Source organism: Lampetra planeri, chromosome 82, assembly GCF_965212315.1.
Source record: "Lampetra planeri chromosome 82, kcLamPlan1.2.h2, whole genome shotgun sequence".
Lineage (NCBI taxonomy): Eukaryota > Metazoa > Chordata > Hyperoartia > Petromyzontiformes > Petromyzontidae > Lampetra > Lampetra planeri.
The window spans coordinates 4,578,611-4,597,122 of record NC_136186.1 but is presented as its reverse complement, the minus strand read 5'-3'; the positions used below and the strand labels follow the sequence as shown (position 1 = coordinate 4,597,122).

The following is an 18,512-nucleotide window of genomic DNA, read 5'->3' as shown; positions in this document are numbered from 1 at the left end:
CTCATATTTCAGATCTCGCCGAAGGATACAGTTCTTATAATTAGGATCATTATGCATGAACTTCGGAAGGAACCACTCAGAAACTTCTGTGTTAAGCAACTTTAATTTATGAACAAAAACATAACACTCTAATATGCGAACTCTTATGCTTGGAATTGTCAACACAGTACTCTTGGAGATGTGCTCCTCATTGATCCGTACATTTCACCCTCAATTCTTACGTTGTTAAACTGGGTAACAGAGTAATCGGTTAATTCCTCAGAGTAACGCGAGCATAGGAAAAAATTAACCCGTAAAACAAAGTTTTTCACTATAAATCCTTTATATGCGTGGCATCGGGGCGGCTAGAGTCCTCTCGTCCTCTGGCTTGAGATGGCTGCCACCTATGGGTCAGATGATTGTCTGGCAGCATTAAACAATTGGTAATTAAATATAATATTTTTGTCCTAAAAAATGTAAAATGTAAGAAAACATTTTTCACGAACATTAATTGTCACGCACGACGAGTCTGTGTGGAAAATGTCAACTCGATTGGATCACGGGAAGTGGGTTAAAAAACGACCGAAAGATTTGCACGGTCCTAAGCAAGCAAGCGAACTTAATATAAAGGATTTAAAAAGTCCTTAAAAATAAATGTGACGATATTCATACGAACGGCAATAAAGAAACATGTCCCGATTGCAAAAGTAGACCTCAATGAATTCATTGGTAGATTATGCAATTGACTAAATGTCTTGGAACAATGGTGTGCAGCAGTGTGCCTGCTTCAGCAAATGCTTATCAATTGGCTAAGGCTTCAATAAATTCGCGCGCAAGATTATGTGATCAAAAGAAAGATTCCAACACAAGTCTCCCTGTGAGTGTGTGGATTCGTAACGTAGGCTTCTAAACGTTTAGTTTCGTCAATGAATTCATCGGTACAGTTAAAATTAACAAAAAGAACGACTAAAATACTTCTGAATGACCGTATCCACGTGACTCAATGGGCAGCAATGTTCTTCATTATCAGCTAATAGTTGACGCACTCTTATCATTATTCTTATTATTAGTCCCGGGATGTGTGTGTTTGGTGGTTTTGTCTCCTTGATCAATTCTTTGCGTCAAGCAGACGCTGGGTGATACGTGGTGAGTATGTGAGTGTGGGGGAGGGTCATACACACAGCTTCCTCGCTCTCTCTCGGCGGCAGCTGGAGCTGCTGCCCACTGCTGGATGAAGAGTCGGCACGATGCTCGCCGTCGGCGGTGCGCGATGATTCCGTCGTCAGATAGCGCCCGCAGCTCGTCTGCTGGTCGCCGTTCCTCACTCGTGTCTTGATTCACAGCTGGTGCTGGTCGGTGTGTGGGTCGAACCCACAGCGCTCTCGCTGGCGCTCTCCTCTTCCTCACGGGCGGCTGGTCAGGCTCTTTCCCCTGCTGAATGAGCTGAGTCGGCACGATGCTCGTCTTTAAAGGTGCTCGACAGCGCTCGCCGCTCGTCCGCTGGCAGCTGACACCCGTGCTCGGTGGCGCTGCTGCGCTCTCTCTCCGGCTCCGTGCTCTCTGGCGATGCCTGGTTGCGCGTGCAGCTGGTTCTCTGCGATGCTGGCTTGGTCGATGCTTGGGCTTCCACCCTTTCTCCCAGTTGATTGCTCGTCGTTGCTCGTCACTATCTCTCGGGCTGCAGCTGCTCGTGGGAGCTGGCACTCAGTGTAGAATAACTTTGAGCGAAACTTCTTCCGTCAGCGCCGAGCTCGTACTCGGTGACCAATTGCTACTCGGCAAGCCTCTTCATCCTTGGTTGATTGCAGAGTCCCACCCCAGAGCTTGCTGCTTGCAGTAAGTCAACTCTTTGCGTTGATTTCGTAGACTCGTGGCTTTTGCCGGTGCAGCTCGTTGACGATGTGCCAGTCACGGGGGCAGGTTCCTCGGAGCCTGCCGATCGCAGCTGCTCGTGGGAGCTGGAACTTACTCTCAAAACTTGTAAATTGTATTCGCACACCTCTTGAACAACTGTGAAAGCTTAGTACAATACAACTTATCGCAATCCTTGACTTTGCAAGCAACTGAAAATATCAGGATAAATGTAGAATAAAACTCTCAGCGATACTCTGTCGGTCCATGCCGAACTCAGCACCGAGCATCACCTCGCCCCTCTTCTCTGTGAGACACAACACCCATTGTTGATCTCGAGGCCATGCCCCGGAGTCTGCCCGTCGCAGTACTCTCTGTCGCTTGTAGTGTTCTGTAACTCGCAGTAGTCTCTCCCCTCGGATCGCCGTGTGGTTAGTCATAGGACACAACATATGCATTATCTTTGAAACTGATTGGTCCACACCAGACAGCTTTCTTTCGAGCCTAGTATCAAACGGTGTTAATCCAGAGGACGCCAAAAGGTGTGCTCTTCGAGTGTTTGTGATGAGATATGATACAAAACTCCGAGTTGCTGAGGCGATTAACCGCCTGAGCCCCATATAAATGCTAATATTATTATAACATAGTGAATGCTTGGGCGCTCATTGGCTCTCGCTCCTAGTTAGAGATCTACCCAACCCACAGGTCCGCAAATACTGACCGCTCTTACTCTGCAGGTTGAACCTAGGAATGGAGTGTTCAACTTCACGTTCTTTTCATTAAAGGCCTGTGACAAATGTGAATCTATTGCAGCTTCATTGTCTCAAGCTTACACATCTACAGGTTCTACATTTGACTTTGTATTGTCTAAGAAGTCCACCCACACCTCCACTTCCACAAACTGCTAGGAGTTGCCTCGCTCTGCCTCACAGTCAGAATTCTCCTCCTGCTTCACGTTGCATCCATTGATGTGAAGGTCCGATTTTGGAGTTGAATGTTCATCTTCACATTTTACCTTCACTTCTTCGCTCTTCACTATCACCTCTTCACATTTCACCTTCGCCTCTGCAAATTTCACCTTGATACATTTCATAGTGTCCAAGCTGGAATTTACTTCTGGTTCTTTTTTCAGGAGGGATGGGCTCATTGCAGCACTTTGACTTTCACAAGTCGATTTCAAACTACACTCCTTGGGGGTCTTCTGATGCCTGTGTGTTCTCTGGTGTGTATTAAGATTTGATGACTGTGAAAATGCCATCTCACACACACTGCACTTGAAGGGTTTATCTCCTGTGTGTGTTCTCTGGTGTATCTTAAGATTAAATGAACTTGAAAATGCCTTCCCACACACAGTGCACTTGAAGGTTTTCTCTCCTGTGTGTGTTCTCCCGTGTTTTTTAAGACCAGATGAAAATGAAAATTCCTTCCCACACACACTACACCTGAATGGTTTCTCTCCTGTGTGTGTTCTCTGGTGTTTTTTAAGATTAAATGAATCTGAAAATGCCTTCCCACACACACTACACCTGAAGGGTTTCTCTCCTGTGTGTGTGCTCTGGTGTTTTTGAAAAGCAGATGAATCTGAAAAGGCCTTCCCACACACACTGCACCTGAAGGGTTTCTCTCCTGTGTGTGTTCTTTGGTGTATTTTAAGATAAGACGAACTTAAAAATGCCATCTCACACAAACTGCACTTGAAGGGTTTCTCACCTGTGTGAGTTCTCTGGTGTATTTTAAGATAAAATGAACTTGACAATGCCTTCCCACACACACTGCACATGAAGGGGTTCTCTCCTGTGTGTGTTCTCTGGTGCGTTTTAAGATAAGATGAACTTGAAAATGCCTTGCCACACACAGTGCACTTGAAGGGTTTCTCACCTGTGTGAGTTCTCTGGTGCTTTTTAAGATATGATGACTGTGAAAATGCCATCTCACACACACTGCACTTGAAGGGTTTATCTCCTGTGTGTGTTCTCTGGTGCTTTTTAAGATTTGATGACTGTGCAAATGCCATCTCACACACACTGCACTTGAAGGGTTTATCTCCTGTGTGTGTTCTCTGGTGTATTTTAAGATCAGATGAACTTGAAAATGCCTTCCCACACACAGTGCACTTGAAGGGTTTCTCACCTGTGTGAGTTCTCTGGTGTTTTTTAAGATAAAATGGACTTGAAAATGCCTTCCCACACACAGTGCACTTGAAGGGTCTCTCTCCTGTGTGTGTTCTCTGGTGTATTTTAAGATGAGATGGACTTGAAAATGCCTTCCCACACACAGTGCACTTGAAGGGTTTCTCTCCCGTTGGAGATCTCTGGTCCTGTGTAAAATTTCCAGTACAATCCATGCTGTTTGCATACTGGTCCCATTGTTGTCTTTTTCTACCGAGCCGCGCTGAGTGCCTTTGCTCCATCAGACCAATTCTGCAGAGGAAGCATCAGAAGAAGCATCAGCTGCAGACAGAAAAAAAATGTCCACACCATCTTCATGAGTATCGAGGCAAAGAGGAATGAATATATACACAGTCACACATGATATCTATCCATATCCATATATTCAAGATTATCCCCAATTCATCACACGGGCTGTTAAGGCACACAAACAGAGGGCAAAAGGTTATAAATATGCCTGGAAGCCCTAGTATCTTCAAAATAAATGTTAAACCCAAAACACCAAGCACACAATTTCGGCTGCCTGGCTGCAAAAGTAGTATTTATAAAAGCAAAATGCTGCTCATATAGTAAAGGCTTTTGGGAATAATGCTATTTGTATTATGCAGAAATGCAAAAATAAATGTTCAATCGCAACTTTAGAGGTGTGAAGCCAGGCTCAGATTTGCTTGAATGCTTGGATGAACAGATCTAACTTCAGCCGCATGTGCTGTTAATTCCCTGTTTCCATTCTTCCAAAAAATTCCAGAGGGAAACTAAAATAAACGATTACTTTGATTTAACCTCCATGTTGAATAGTTAATATAATTTACTGCAAATACAAACTTGACACAGTCACACACTGGCATGGTAAAAAGTGGTGGTGTGTCCAGAACCATGCCTGGCCGCCTTCATCTGCTCAGTATTGACGCTTCCTCCCTTCATCATCTAATTAATTTAAGATCAATCAACATAGCAGAGGCCCACAAGCAGTTGAGCTTTCACTTATCAATCATGTTTGATGTCGGTGATAATCAAACTAATGTTGAGTTCATAATGCAGTGAAATAACTGCACCACAGCTCCCCAGAAAGATAAACTCTTAAATACACATACATTCCACATGCATCATTAACATATATAAACAAAATCCACCATTCATGACGAATTGCAAGTCACCTTATCCCAGTGGTAATGCCATGATAGGTGCAATTTAAGGCCATGTAAGTGTGGATTCCTTGTCAGCAGGTAATGGGAATGATCCAGGTGTCAAGGGATGACTGGCAGATGAACCAGCTGTGCTCCCCACTGTCTTGCTGGGTTTTAGGAACCCAGCGTACCACGTATTCATGATGGCGTCGCTCTTCCGACCTCATCGTTGTTGCAGAGAAAATATCTATTAACTGCCCTGCAGCATACCTCACGGACCTCCTTCACAGAGGCCAATCTTGACACTGCCGGCACCAGTCATTGGCAGGTCCGATCACCTCTACATCCTCCAATCTCTCCTCTGGCCAATGCCATGCCTGTTCAGCCCCTAATATCTGGACAAACAAAAGATGCTTGAGCATGCAGTGTCTGGGAATGGGGGATTCATGACCAAACAAATGCAGCCTCGCCTGCGAAAGAGACTCAAGATTATATTCTATATTGACATCTTCAGGATCTGTAAGCTTCTAATACAAAATAAGTCTGGTTGGATAGAGGATGAATCATAGGCAGGACAGCCTTCATGGTATAAGCCAGCAGAGATGGTAATTTAAATAAGTTAATATTCTGAATCCACATAGTAATATGTGGCCAAGAAGAATCACAGCTTTATTCGTTAGTTTCTAAAATGCTTGTCCTGGTGAGGGTCGCGGTGGCAGCATGCTGAGAAGGGCAGTCCAGGCCTCCTTTTCCCTGGCGACAGACTCTAGCTCATCCTGGGGAATTCCCAGGCATTCCCAGGCCAGCCGAGCGACATAGTCCCGCCAGCGTGTCCTGGGCCAGCCCTGGGGTCTTCGACCCAGTGGGACGTGTCTCGTAGAGATCCAGGGGAAGTCTATTGGGGGGCATCCTTACATATATTCTATATTGATATCACCGCTAGAGGCAGGCAATCAGGTGTGACAAACAACAAGAACATTTTCAAGAATTTTCCAAAAATTTCTTGCTGTTTTTCACACCTAAAGTCATGTAGAAGAAAAACAATAAAAAACTACAAAATTCTCACGACGTTTCGACTGCAACACGAGCAATCAGGTGTGAATTAACACAGCAAGAACATTTTCCAAAAAAATCCAAAACATTCTTGCTGTTTTTCACACCTAGCCACGGAGAAGAAAAAATGAAATAAAAAAAATTATCACGACGTTTCGACTGCTACACGAGCAATCATCGTCAGGTGTGAAAAACACGGCAAGAAAATTTTCCTAAAATTTCTTGCTGTTTTTCACACCTAAAGTCGTGTAGAAGAAAAACAATAAAATGAAAATATAAAAATTCTCACGTTTCGACTGCAACACGAGCAATCATCGTCAGGTGTGAAATCCACAGCAAGAAATTGTTTTACTTTATTATTTCCCTTCTACGTGACTTTACCGAAAGAACCACTAATATCTGAACACCTGTTTCAGTTGCCAGAAAAGGGGAAAAACCTCTTCTTATATTTTGCTACTGGCAAAGGAGGTCCCATGAAGTAGTGAGCCAGATGAAGATTAAACTTAAGCAGAGGATTAAAGCAAATGCAATCAGGCGAGGGCAGGAGGCAAGGCCCCGCGTGGCTAGGCCCCGCGTTGTAATGTTCCAACCTGGACATCGATTCCATACTCGCTGCTACTCAATTGATATCCCGACGAGAGAGACGGAGAGAGGCTCTACCTGGGTAAACAACAACAACCACCACGACAACAACAACCACGATGTTAACTTCTCACCTCGGATCTGTGAGAGCGCGCGCGGTGCAGCAGCTTCCCGCGATAAAGTGACGTCACGCGGCAACAAGCGGTGACATGACGTCACTGGCGGGCTTGAACACAATCCCCTCCCCCAACGAGCGGCCTCTGTAAATGAATAAATTATGTTAATGAGACGGTCTCATGTGTAGTGATGAGGCGTGGATGTTGAACTTGTCGCAATGAAATAGCGATATTTATGAATAAATTATGTTAATTAACCGCCAGTTGATAGTTTCAGTTTCGTTTATTAGGTACTATCGGGAAGCACCCGGCGTTGCCCGAGGGAAACATTTATTGAAAAACTTCTCAAAAAACTTAAAAACATAACATATACAAATGAAAAAGAAAATTGATTTTCATCTTATTCATAAAATGAATACGAATTTTTATAATTTTTTTATGAATTTAAATAAAACCCAACGTGCGGTGGAAAATAAACTTGCGGCTCGCCCGTCAAGATTTGATTCTTTAGATAGCGCAAAGGAATCGAAGGTTGTAAATGTATTTAGAATCGGCTTATTCCGTTTGATCGATACCACAAACGCTCAGCAGATATCGATTCTCGCCACACACTTCATGGTCATTCCCCCCCCCCCCCCCCCAAAATACAAATGTTTATTTTTTTATAATTTTTGCATGGTGTACATTTTGCAAAGTACCACATGGAAAATTTCAAGTTTGTTGCATGTCGGGAAGTACGCTAAACATTTTGAACAGACAACACATTCACAAATTTTCCTTTTATATATAGAAGACTAGCTTGACTACCCGGCTTCGCCCGGGACTTGGATTCACCACGCCCGGCCGCCTTTGTCTCCCCAGTGGCGATGTTCACACACCACATCAGTTACTCGTTTGAGGCTGAGTCGACCTAGGGGAAGCCCAGGACCAGTAAAAAATAATCGTTGTGGCCGTGAGCGGGAATCAAACTCGGGTCGCCGGGTTCGGAGCGCAGCACGCTCACCACACATCATCTCTAAAACACAGAAGTGAGATGGCTTTCTGAAGGTAGATCACTGGCCAGAGTTTTTGAGTTGCGAGAGCCACTCGAGATGTCTTTTAGAAAAACAGTCACCACTGGCAGCACATTTCAGTGACACAGAATGGGTCGCAAAACTTGCTCACTTGTGTGACATTCAGCCTGCTCAACGTACTCAATGTGTCATTTTAGGGGAGATCGACAACTCTGTTCAATTCGGCAGATAAAGTGGCTGCATTCAAAGCCACACAGGAATTATGGGGGCGACGAGTGAACATTGGAACTTTTGACATGTTTCAAACACTAGCAGAGATTTTGAAAGAGACTGAGCCAGGGCCTTTCTCCCAGCTGGTGCATTAAAACCTATCTCAGCTTTTAAAAGAGTTTGAGCATTACTTCCCAACCACAAAAGACCCCCGAACTGGGAAGGAATGGACCCGCGACCCATTTGTGAATAAGCCAGGTGAATCGACTTTGTCTGTGCTAGAAGAGGATCAACTGCTTGAGATGGCAAATGAAGGTGGCCTTAAAAGTATGTTTGAGACAACTTCAAATCTCGATACGTTCTGGATTAAAGTCAAGGCGGAATATCCTGAGATTGCCACAAAAGCACTGAAAAGCCTGCTTCCATTTTCCAACGTCCTATCTTTGTGAAGCAGGGTTTTCTGCAGTGACAGCAACCTAAACGAGATTATGGAGTAGACTGGACATAGGCAACACACTTCGGGTGTCACCGTCTCCCATCACCCCCAGATGGGACCATCTAGTTACAGGAAAGCAGCTCAGGGCTCCCACTGATTCTGCATTATGGTGAGTTGTATAATTATTTAATATTACAATGTAATAATAATATAAATAAAGTGCACAATAAATACAATGCGCTTGAATCATGAAACCACCCCCCACCCCCCCCGCTGGTCCGTGAAAAAATTGTCTTCTTACTTATCGTGATGATACAAAGATTCACGCTTTAACTTTTACGGATTATGTTTTAGTGTACTATCAGATCTCATAATTAAGATCTCGCCGAAGGATACAGTTCCCATAATTAGGATCATTATGCATGAACTTCGGAAGGAACCACTCAAAAACTTCTGTGTAACTTTAATTTATGAACAAAAACATAACACTCTAATATGCGAACTCTTATGCTTGGAATTGTCAACACAGTACTCTTGGAGATGTACTCCTCATTGATCCGTACATTTAACCCTCAATTCTTACGTTGTTAAACTGGGTAACAGAGTAATCGGTTAATTCCTCAGAGTAACGCGAGCATAGGAAAAAATTAACCCGTAAAACAAAGTTTTTCACTATAAATCCTTCATATGCGTGGCATTGGGGCGGCTAGAGTCCTCTCGTCCTATGGCTTGAGATGTCTGCCACCTATGGGTCAGATGATTGTCTGGCAGCATTAAACAATAGGTAAATAAATATATTTTTGTCCTAAAAAGTGTAAAATTTAAGAAAAACATTTTCACGAACATTAATTGTCACGCACGACGAGTATGTGTGGAAAATGTCAGCTCGATTGGATCACGGGAAGTGGGTTAAAAAACGGCCGAAAGATTTGCACGGTCCTAAGCAAGCAAGCGAACTTAATATAAAGGATTTTAAAAGTCCTTAAAAATAAATGTGACGATATTCATACGAACGGCAATAAAGAAACATGTCCCGATTGCAAAAGTAGACCTCAATGAATTCATTGGTAGATTATGCAATTAACTAAATGTCTTGGAATAATGGTGTGCGGCAGTGTGCCTGCTTCAGCAAATGCTTATCAATTGGCTAAGGCTTCAATAAATTCGCGAGCAAGATTCTGTGATCAAAATAAAGATTCCAACACAAGTCTCCCTGTGAGTGTGTGGATTCGTAACGTAGGTTTCTAAACGTTAAGTTTCGTCAATGAATTCATCGGTACAGTTAAAATTAACAAAAAGAACGACTAAAATACTTCTCAACGACCGTATCCATGTGACTCAATGGGCAGCAATGTTCTTCATTATCAGCTAATAGTTGACGCACTCTTATCATTCTTCTTCTTATCATTAGTCCCGGTATGTGCGGTATGTGTGTGTTTGGTGGTTTTGTCTCCTTGATCAATTCTTTGCGTCAAGCAGACGCTGGGTGATACGTGGCGAGTATGTGAGTGTGGGGGAGGGTCATACACACAGCTTCCTCGCTCTCTCTCGCTCGGCGGCAGCTGGAGCTGCTGCCCACTGCTGGATGAAGAGTCTGCACGACGCTCGCCGTCGGCGGTGCGCAATGATTCCGTCGTCAGATAGCGCCCGCAGCTCGTCTGCTGGTCGCCGTTCCTCACTCTTGTCTTGGTTCACAGCTGGTGCTGGTCGGTGTGTGTGGGTCGAACCCACGGCGCTCTCCTCTTCCTCACGGGCGGCTGGTCAGGCTCTTTCCCCTGCTGGATGAGCTGAGTCGGCACGACGCTTGTCTTTGAAGGTGGCGCTGCTGCGCTCTCTCTCCGGCTCCGTGCTCTCTGGCGATGCCTGGTTGCGCGTGCAGCTGGTTCTCTGTGATGCTGTCTTGGTCGATGCTTGGGCTTCCACCCTTTCTCCCGGTTGATTGCTCGTCTTTGGTCGTCACTCTATCTCTCGGGCTGCAGCTGCTCGTGGGAGCTGGCACTCAGTGTAAAATAACTTTGAGCGATACTTCTTCTGTCAGCGCCGAGCTCGTACTCAGTGACCCATTGCTACTCGGCAAGCCTCTTCATCCTTGGTTGATTGCAGAGTCCCACCCCAGAGCTTGCTGCGTGCAGTAAGTCAACTCTTTGCGTTGATTTCGTAGACTCGTGGCTTCTGCTGGTGCAGCTCGTTGACGATGTGCCAGTCACGGGGGCAGGTTCCCCGGAGCCTGCCGATCGCAGCTGCTCGTGGGAGCTGGAACTCACACTCAAAACTTGTAAATTGTATTCGCACACCTCTTGAACAACTGTGAAAGCTTAGTACAATACAACTTATCGCAATCCTTGACTTTGCAAGCGACTCAAAACATTAGGATAAATGTAGAATAAAACTTTCAGTGATACTGTCAGTCCATGCCGAACTCAGCACCGAGCATCAATTCGCCCCTCTACTCTGCGAGACACAACACCCATTGTTGATCACGAGGCCATGCCCTGGAGTTTACCTGTCGCAGTACTCTCTGTCGCTTGTAGTCTTCTGTAACTTGCAGTAGTCTCGATGTATGGGTCGTGTCTCTGTCTTTATGTGAATTCTCTCCCCTCGGATCACCGTGTGGTTAGTCATAGGACACAACATATGCATTGTCTTTGAAACTGATTGGTCCGCACCAGAGACAGCTTTCTTTAGAGCCTAGTATCAAACGGTGTTAATCCAGAGGATGCCAAAAGGCATGCTCTTTGAGTGTTTGTGATGAGATGATACAAAATTCCGAGTTGCTGAGGCGATTAACCAAGCACCATATAAATGTTAATATCATTATAACATAGTGAATGCTTGGGAGCTTATTGGCTCTCGCTCCTAGTTAGAGATCTACCCAACCCACAGGTCCGCAAATACTGACCGCTCTTACTCTGCAGGTTGAACCTAGGAATGGAGTGTTCAACTTCACGTTCTTTTCATTGAAGGCCTGTGACAAATGTGAATCTATTGGAGCTTCATTGTCTCAAGCTTACACATCTACAGGTTCTCCATTTGACTTTGTATTGTCTAAGAAGTCCACCCACACCTCCACTTCCACAAACTGCTGGGAGTTGCCTCGCTCTGCATCACAATCAGAATTCTCCTCCTGCTTCACGTTGCCACCATTGATGTGAAGGTCCGGTTTTGGAGTTGAATGTTCATCTTCACATTTTACCTTCACTTCTTCGCTCTTCACTGTCACTTCTTCGCTGGTCACTGTCGCCTCTTCAAATTTCACCTTGATACATTTCATAGTGTCCAAGCTGGAATTTACTTCTGGTTCTTTTTTCAGGAGGGATGGGTTCATTGCAGCACTTTGACTTTCACAAGTCGATTTCAGACTACACTCCTTGGGGGTCTTCTGATGCCTGTGTGTTCTCTGGTGTCTATGAAGCTGTGGTGACTGTTCAAACGCCTTCCTGCACAGAGTGCACTTGAAGGGTTTCTCTTCTGTGTGTGTTCTCTGGTGTATTTTAAGATAATGTGAACTTGAAAATGCCTTCCCACACACAGTGCACTTGAACGCTTTCTCTCCTGTGTGTGTTCTCTGGTGTATTTTAAGATAATATGAACTTGAAAATGCCTTCCCACACACACTGCACTTAAAGGGTTTCTCTCCTGTGTGCATTCTCTGGTGCTTTTTAAGATTTGATGACTGTGAAAATGCCATCTCACACACACTGCACTTGAAAGGATTCTCTCCTTCGTGCATTCTCTGGTGTATTTTAAGATAATAAAAACTTGAAAATGCCTTCCCACACACACTGCACTTACAGGGTTTCTCTCCTGTGTGTGTGCTCTGGTGTGTTTTAAGATTGGATGACTGTGAAAATGCCATGTCACACACAGTGCACTTGAAAGGTTTATCTCCTGTGTGTATTCTCTGGTGGATTTTAAGACTAGATGACTGTAAAAATGCCATCTCACACACAGTGCACTTGAAGGTTTTCTCTCCTGTGTGTGTTCTCTGGTGTTTTTTAAGAGCAGATTAATCTGAAAATGCCTTTCCACAGACACTACACCTGAAGGCTTTCTCTTGTGTGTGTGTTCTCTGGTGTATTTTAAGATAAAATGAACTTGAAAATGCCTTCCCACACACAGTACACCTTAAGGGTTTCTCTCCTGTGTGTGTTCTCTGGTGGATTTTAAGATTATATGACTGTGAAAATGCCATCTCACACACACTGCACTTGAAGGGTTTATCTCCTGTGTGTCTTCTCTGGTGTATGTTAAGATAAGACAAACTTGAAAATGCCTTCCCACACACACTGCACTTAAAGGGTTTATTTCCTGTGTGCGTTCTCTGGTGTCTATGAAGCTGTGTTGAACGCCTTCAAGCACATAGTGCACTTGAAGGGTTTCTCTCCTGTGTGCGTTCTCTGGTGCTTTTTAAGATTTGATGAATGTGAAAATGCCATCTCACACACACTGCACTTGAAGGGGTTCTCTCCTGTGTGCGTTCTCTGGTGGATTTTTAGATTAGATGACCGTGAAAATGCCATCTCACACACACTGCACTTGAAGGGTTTATCTCCTGTGTGTATTCGCTGGTGGATTTTAAGATTAGATGACCGTGAAAATGCCATCTCACACACACTGCACTTGAAGGCTTTATCTCCTGTGTGTGTTCTCTGGTGTATTTTAAGATAAGATGAATTTGAAAATGCCTTCCCACACACAGTGCACTTACAGGGTTTCTCTCCTGTGTGTGTTCTCTGGTGGATCTGTAAACATGATGACCATGCAAATGCCTTCTCACACACAGTGCACTTGAAGGGTTTCTCTCCTGTGTGTGTTCTCTGGTGTTTTTTAAGATCAAAGGAATCTGAAAATGCCTTCCCACACACAGTGCACTTGAAGGGTTTCTCTCCCGTTGGAGATCTCTGGTCCTGTGTAAAATTTCCAGTACCATCCATGCTGTTTGCATACTGGTCCCATTGTTGTCTTTGTCTACCGGGCCGCGCTGAGTGCCTTTGCTCCATCAGACCAATTCTGCAGAGGAAGCATCAGAAGAAGCATCAGCTGCAGACAGAAAAAAATGTCCACACCATCTTCATCAGTATCGAGGCACAGAGGAATGAATATATATAGTCATACATGACTTACACGTCTATATTTATTAATTTAATCAAGATTATCCCCAATTCATCACACGGGCTGTTAAGACACACAATGAGAGGGCAAAAGGTTATAAATATACCTGTACGCCCGAGTATGTTCAAAATAAATGTTAACGCAAAACACTAAGCACACAATTTCGGCATTCTGGCTGCAAAAGTAGTATTTATAAAAGCAAATTTCAGCTAACATAGCAAAGGCTGTTGGGAATAATACTATTTGTATTATGCAGAAATGCATCAATAAATGTTCAATCGCAACTTTAGAGGTGTGAAGTCAGGCTCAGATTTGCTTGAATGCTTGGATGAAGAGATCTAACTTCAGCAGCATATGTGCTGTTAATTTCCTGTTTCCATTTTCCAAAAAATTCCAGAGGGGAACTAAAATAAACGATTGTTTTGATTTGACCTCCATGTTCAATAGTTAATATAATTTACTGCAAATACAAACTTAACACTGTCACACACTGGCATGGTAAAAAGTGGTGGTGTGTCCAGAACCATGCCTGGCCGCCTTCATCTGCTCAGTATTGACGCTTCCTACCTTCACCATGTAATTAATTTAAGGTCAATCAACATAGCAGAGGCCCACAAGCAGTTGAGCTTTCACTTATCAATCATGTTTGCTGTCGGTGATAATCAAACTAATTGTTGAGTTCATAATGCAGTGAAATAACTGCACCACGGCTCCGCACAAAGATAAACTCTTAAGTTTAACACGTAGGCTTTCGCGACCAATATTATTCATAATCAACGTTTTTGGGTTTAGATCGCGTTATTTATAAATGTGTCGTAACCCACCACCACCCGACACGGCCAATCAGTAAAAAAGTGTCACGTTGACAAAAGACAAATAGTTCACTGCTTTAGCCCACCGGTGTGTTGAAGCGTGAAACCACAACATTTACAATTTTAATACGACGTTTCGCTGGTAATTGCATCCAGCATCATCGGGCAATTCGCCAGAATGGTGAGGCTCTGCTCTGTCTCCCGTTCTTATATAGAGCAGCAGCAGGGTGACGTCATCATTTACGTATTAACTCATCAGGTGCAACGATTTGAGGGGGGGTTATTGTAATTATATACTAGATTAGTAATCAGGCAGTTGTTACATGCGAGTTGTAGATTAGTAATCAGTTGGAATGTGTTTTATTGTGATTATGATACGTTAGTAATCAGTTAGTGTTTGTTTATCTCAGGAGTAACTGACAAATTAGCCCGTGTTCTGCAAAAGCAAAACATTACAGTAAGATTTGGTACAGTACACAACATTCAACAACTAGTAACTTGCACTAAAGACGAATTACCTAAATTATCAACAGAAAGTGTATTTCGGATTAATTGTTTATGTGGCAGGTGCTATATTGGACAGACAGGGCATAACATTAGTGTAAGACTAAAAGAACACCAGAGAAATATGAAACTATCGCAAACACAACTGTCGGCAGTGGCAGAACATGCTTGCCAACAGAGACACTCAATTGATTTTGACAACGTTGAAGTGTTGTGTAAAACTAGTTACTACTGGCAAAGACTAATTAGAGAATCCATTGAAATTGAGAGGAACAGAAATACATTTAATCGCTCAGACAGCTACAGGCTTAGTGCGGCCTGGAAGCGTATTATTAAATAAGATACATTACAATTCCTTATAGGGGAAACAAACACTAACTGATTACTAACGTAGCATAATCACAATAAAACACATTCCAACTGATTACTAATCTACAACACGCATCGTAACTGCCTGATTACTAATCTAGTATATAATTACAATAACTCCCCCCCCCCCCCCAAATCGTTGCACCTGATGAGTTAATGATGACGTCACCCTACTGCTGCTCTATATAAGAACGGGAGACGAGCAGAGCTTCACCATTCTGGCGAATTGCCCGATGATGCTGGATGCAATTACCAGCGAAACGTCGTACTCAAATTGTAAATGTTGTGGTTTCACGCTTCAACACACCGGTGGGCTAAAGCAGTGAACTATTTGTCTTTTGTCAACGTGACACTTTTTTACTGATTGGCCATGTCAGGTGGTGGAGGGATACGACACATTTATAAATAATGCGATCTAAACCCAAAAACGTTGATTATGAATAAACTCTTAAATACACATACATTCCACATGCATCATTAACATATATAAACAAACATCCACCATTCATGATGAATTGCAAGTAACCTTATCCCAGTGCTAATGCCATGATAGGTGCAATTTAAGGACATGTAAGTGTGGATTCCTTGTCAGCAGGTAATGGGAATGATCCAGGTGTCAAGGGATGACTGACAGATGAACCAGTTGTGCTCCCCACTGTTTTGCAGGGTTTTAGGAACCCAGCGTTCCACCTATTCATGTGAGCGTCGCTCTTCCGACCTCATCGTTGTTGCAGAGAAAATATCTATTAACTGCCCTGCAGCATACCTCACGGACCTCCTCCACAGAGGCCAATCTTGACACTGCCGGCACCAGTCATTGGCAGGTCCGATCACCTGCCAAAAAGACTCTAGATTAGATTCTATATTGATATCTTAAGGGTCTGTAAGCTTCTAAGACAATATAGTCTGGTTGCATCGAGGATGAATCATAGGCAGGCCAGCCTTCATTGTATAAGCCAGCAGAGATGGTAATTTAAATCAGTTCATATTCTGAAACCACAGAGTAATATCCGTGGCCAAGAAGAATCACAGCTTTATTCGTTAGTTTCTAAAATGCTTGTCCTCGTGAGGGTCGCGGTGGCAGCATGCTGAGGGCAGTCCAGGCCTCCCTTTCCCTGGCGACAGACTATAGCTCCTCCTGGGGAATTCCCAAGCATTCCCAGGCCAGCCGAGTGACATAGTCCCGCCAGCGTGTCCTGGGCCCAGTGGGACGTATACACTATGATATCTCTTTTACCAGTGGAAAAATATTGTAGTAGGTTTTATCCCTTTTAAACTGGTAAAGGTGTCAGTTTTGTACCAGTTTAAAAGGGTAAAAACCTACTACCAGTGGGACGTGTCTGGTAGAGTTCCAGGGAGAGTCTATTGGGGGGCATCCTTACATATATTCTATATTGATATCACCCCTAGAGCCAGGCCCAGGGGTTGTGTTCACCAACAAGCACCTCGTGGCCGCGTGATGGCTAAGGGGTGCAATGCTGTGCGTCAAACATCCGCAGGATGAAGGGTGAGGAGCGGGTGCGATTCCAGTATGGCAGGGAGAAGGATGGTCTCAGGTATCCGTTTTGTTGCCAGATAAATGGGTAAAAAAAACTATTATCATATTTTGCTACTGGCAAAGGAGGTTCCAATGGTGTAAATGCTTACCCCGAGCTCAACTACTCTGATGCTGCTTGTCTTTGAGTTGTACACCTTTTGGCGTCATCTGGTCCAACACCATGTGAGACTAGGCTCTAAGAAAAGCTGTCTCGGGTGTGGCCCAAATCAATTTCAAGGACAGTGCATACATTATCAGAGTTATGTTTTTTGTTTGCATTCTGACCGCAGGTATTGTGGTCAATGCAAACATGACTCCTTGAAAAAAAGGTGTCAGTTGTGTTGCCAGATAAAAGAGTAAAAACCCAATTATCATATTTTGCTACTGGCAAAGGAAGTTCTAATCAAAAAAAAATTCACGTTTCGACTGCAACACGAGCAATCATCAGGGTGTGAAAAACACAGCAAGAAAATTTGAAAAAAAATTCCTACATTTTCTTGCTGTTTTTCATACCTAAAGACACGTAGAAGAAAAACAATAAAAGAAAAAAAAGAAAAAAAATTCTCACGTTTTGACTGCAACACGAGCAATCATAGTCAGGTGTGAAAAACACAGCAAGACAATTTTCCAAAATTTTCAATACATTTCTTGCTGTTTTTCACACCTAAAGTCACGTAGAAGAAAATAAAATGAAAAAATGATCACATTTCGACTGCAACACGTATTACTTTATTATTTTCCTTCTCCGTGACTTTACCGAAAGAACCAATAATATCTTAACACCTATTTTGTTGCCAGAAAAGGGGAAAAACCTCTTCTTATATGTTGCTACTGGCAAAGGAGGTCCCATGAAGTAGTGAGCCAGATGAAGACGAATTAAACTTAAGCAGAGAATAAAAGCAAATGCAATCAGGCGAGGGCAAGAGGCAAGGCCCCGCGTGGCCAGGCCCCGCGTTGTAATGTTCCAACCTGGACATCGATTCCATACTCGCTGCTACTCAATTGATATCCCTACGAGAGAAAGACGGAGAGAGGCTCTACCTGGGTAAACAACAACAACCACCACCACGACAACAACAACCACCACGATGTTAACTTCTCACCTCGGATCTGTGAGAGCGCGCGCGGTGCAGCAGCTTCCGGATATATCGTGACGTCACGCGGCAGCAGGAGGTGACATGACGTCACTTGCGGGGTTCAAAACACAATCCACTCCCCCAACGAGCGGCGGTGTAATTGAATAACTTATGTTAATGAGACGGGCACATGTGCAGAGATGAGGCATGGATGCTGAAGCCGTCGCAATGAACGAGCGACGGTATTTATGAATAAATTATGTTAATTAACCGCCAGTTGATATTTTCAGTTTAATTTATTAGGTACTAGCGGGAAGCACCCGGCGTTGCCCGGGGGAAACATTTATTGAAAAACTTCTCAAAAAACTTACAAACATAACATATACAAATGAAAACAATTTTTTTTAGATGATTATCTCATTAATAAAAATTTAAATAAAACCCAACGCGCGGTGGAAAATAAACTTACGCTCGCGCGTCAAGATTCAATTCTTTAGATCGCGCAAAGCAATCGAAGGTTGTAGATTTCTTTAGAATCGGCCTATTCCCGTTTAATCGATACCAGAA

The 18,512-nt window shown here is 43.6% G+C and overlaps 1 pseudogene across 1 annotated transcript; it reads right to left on the bottom strand.

Annotated features, from left to right (window-relative positions):
• Positions 1–84: 84 nt before the first annotated feature.
• Positions 85–18,192, bottom strand: LOC144738439 (uncharacterized; annotated as a pseudogene). The gene is made up of 3 exons (XR_013589265.1): positions 17,973–18,192; positions 11,958–13,545; positions 85–4,082 (listed from the first exon to the last, which is right to left on the bottom strand). The product of XR_013589265.1 is annotated as an uncharacterized LOC144738439 (transcript).
• Positions 18,193–18,512: the final 320 nt, after the last annotated feature.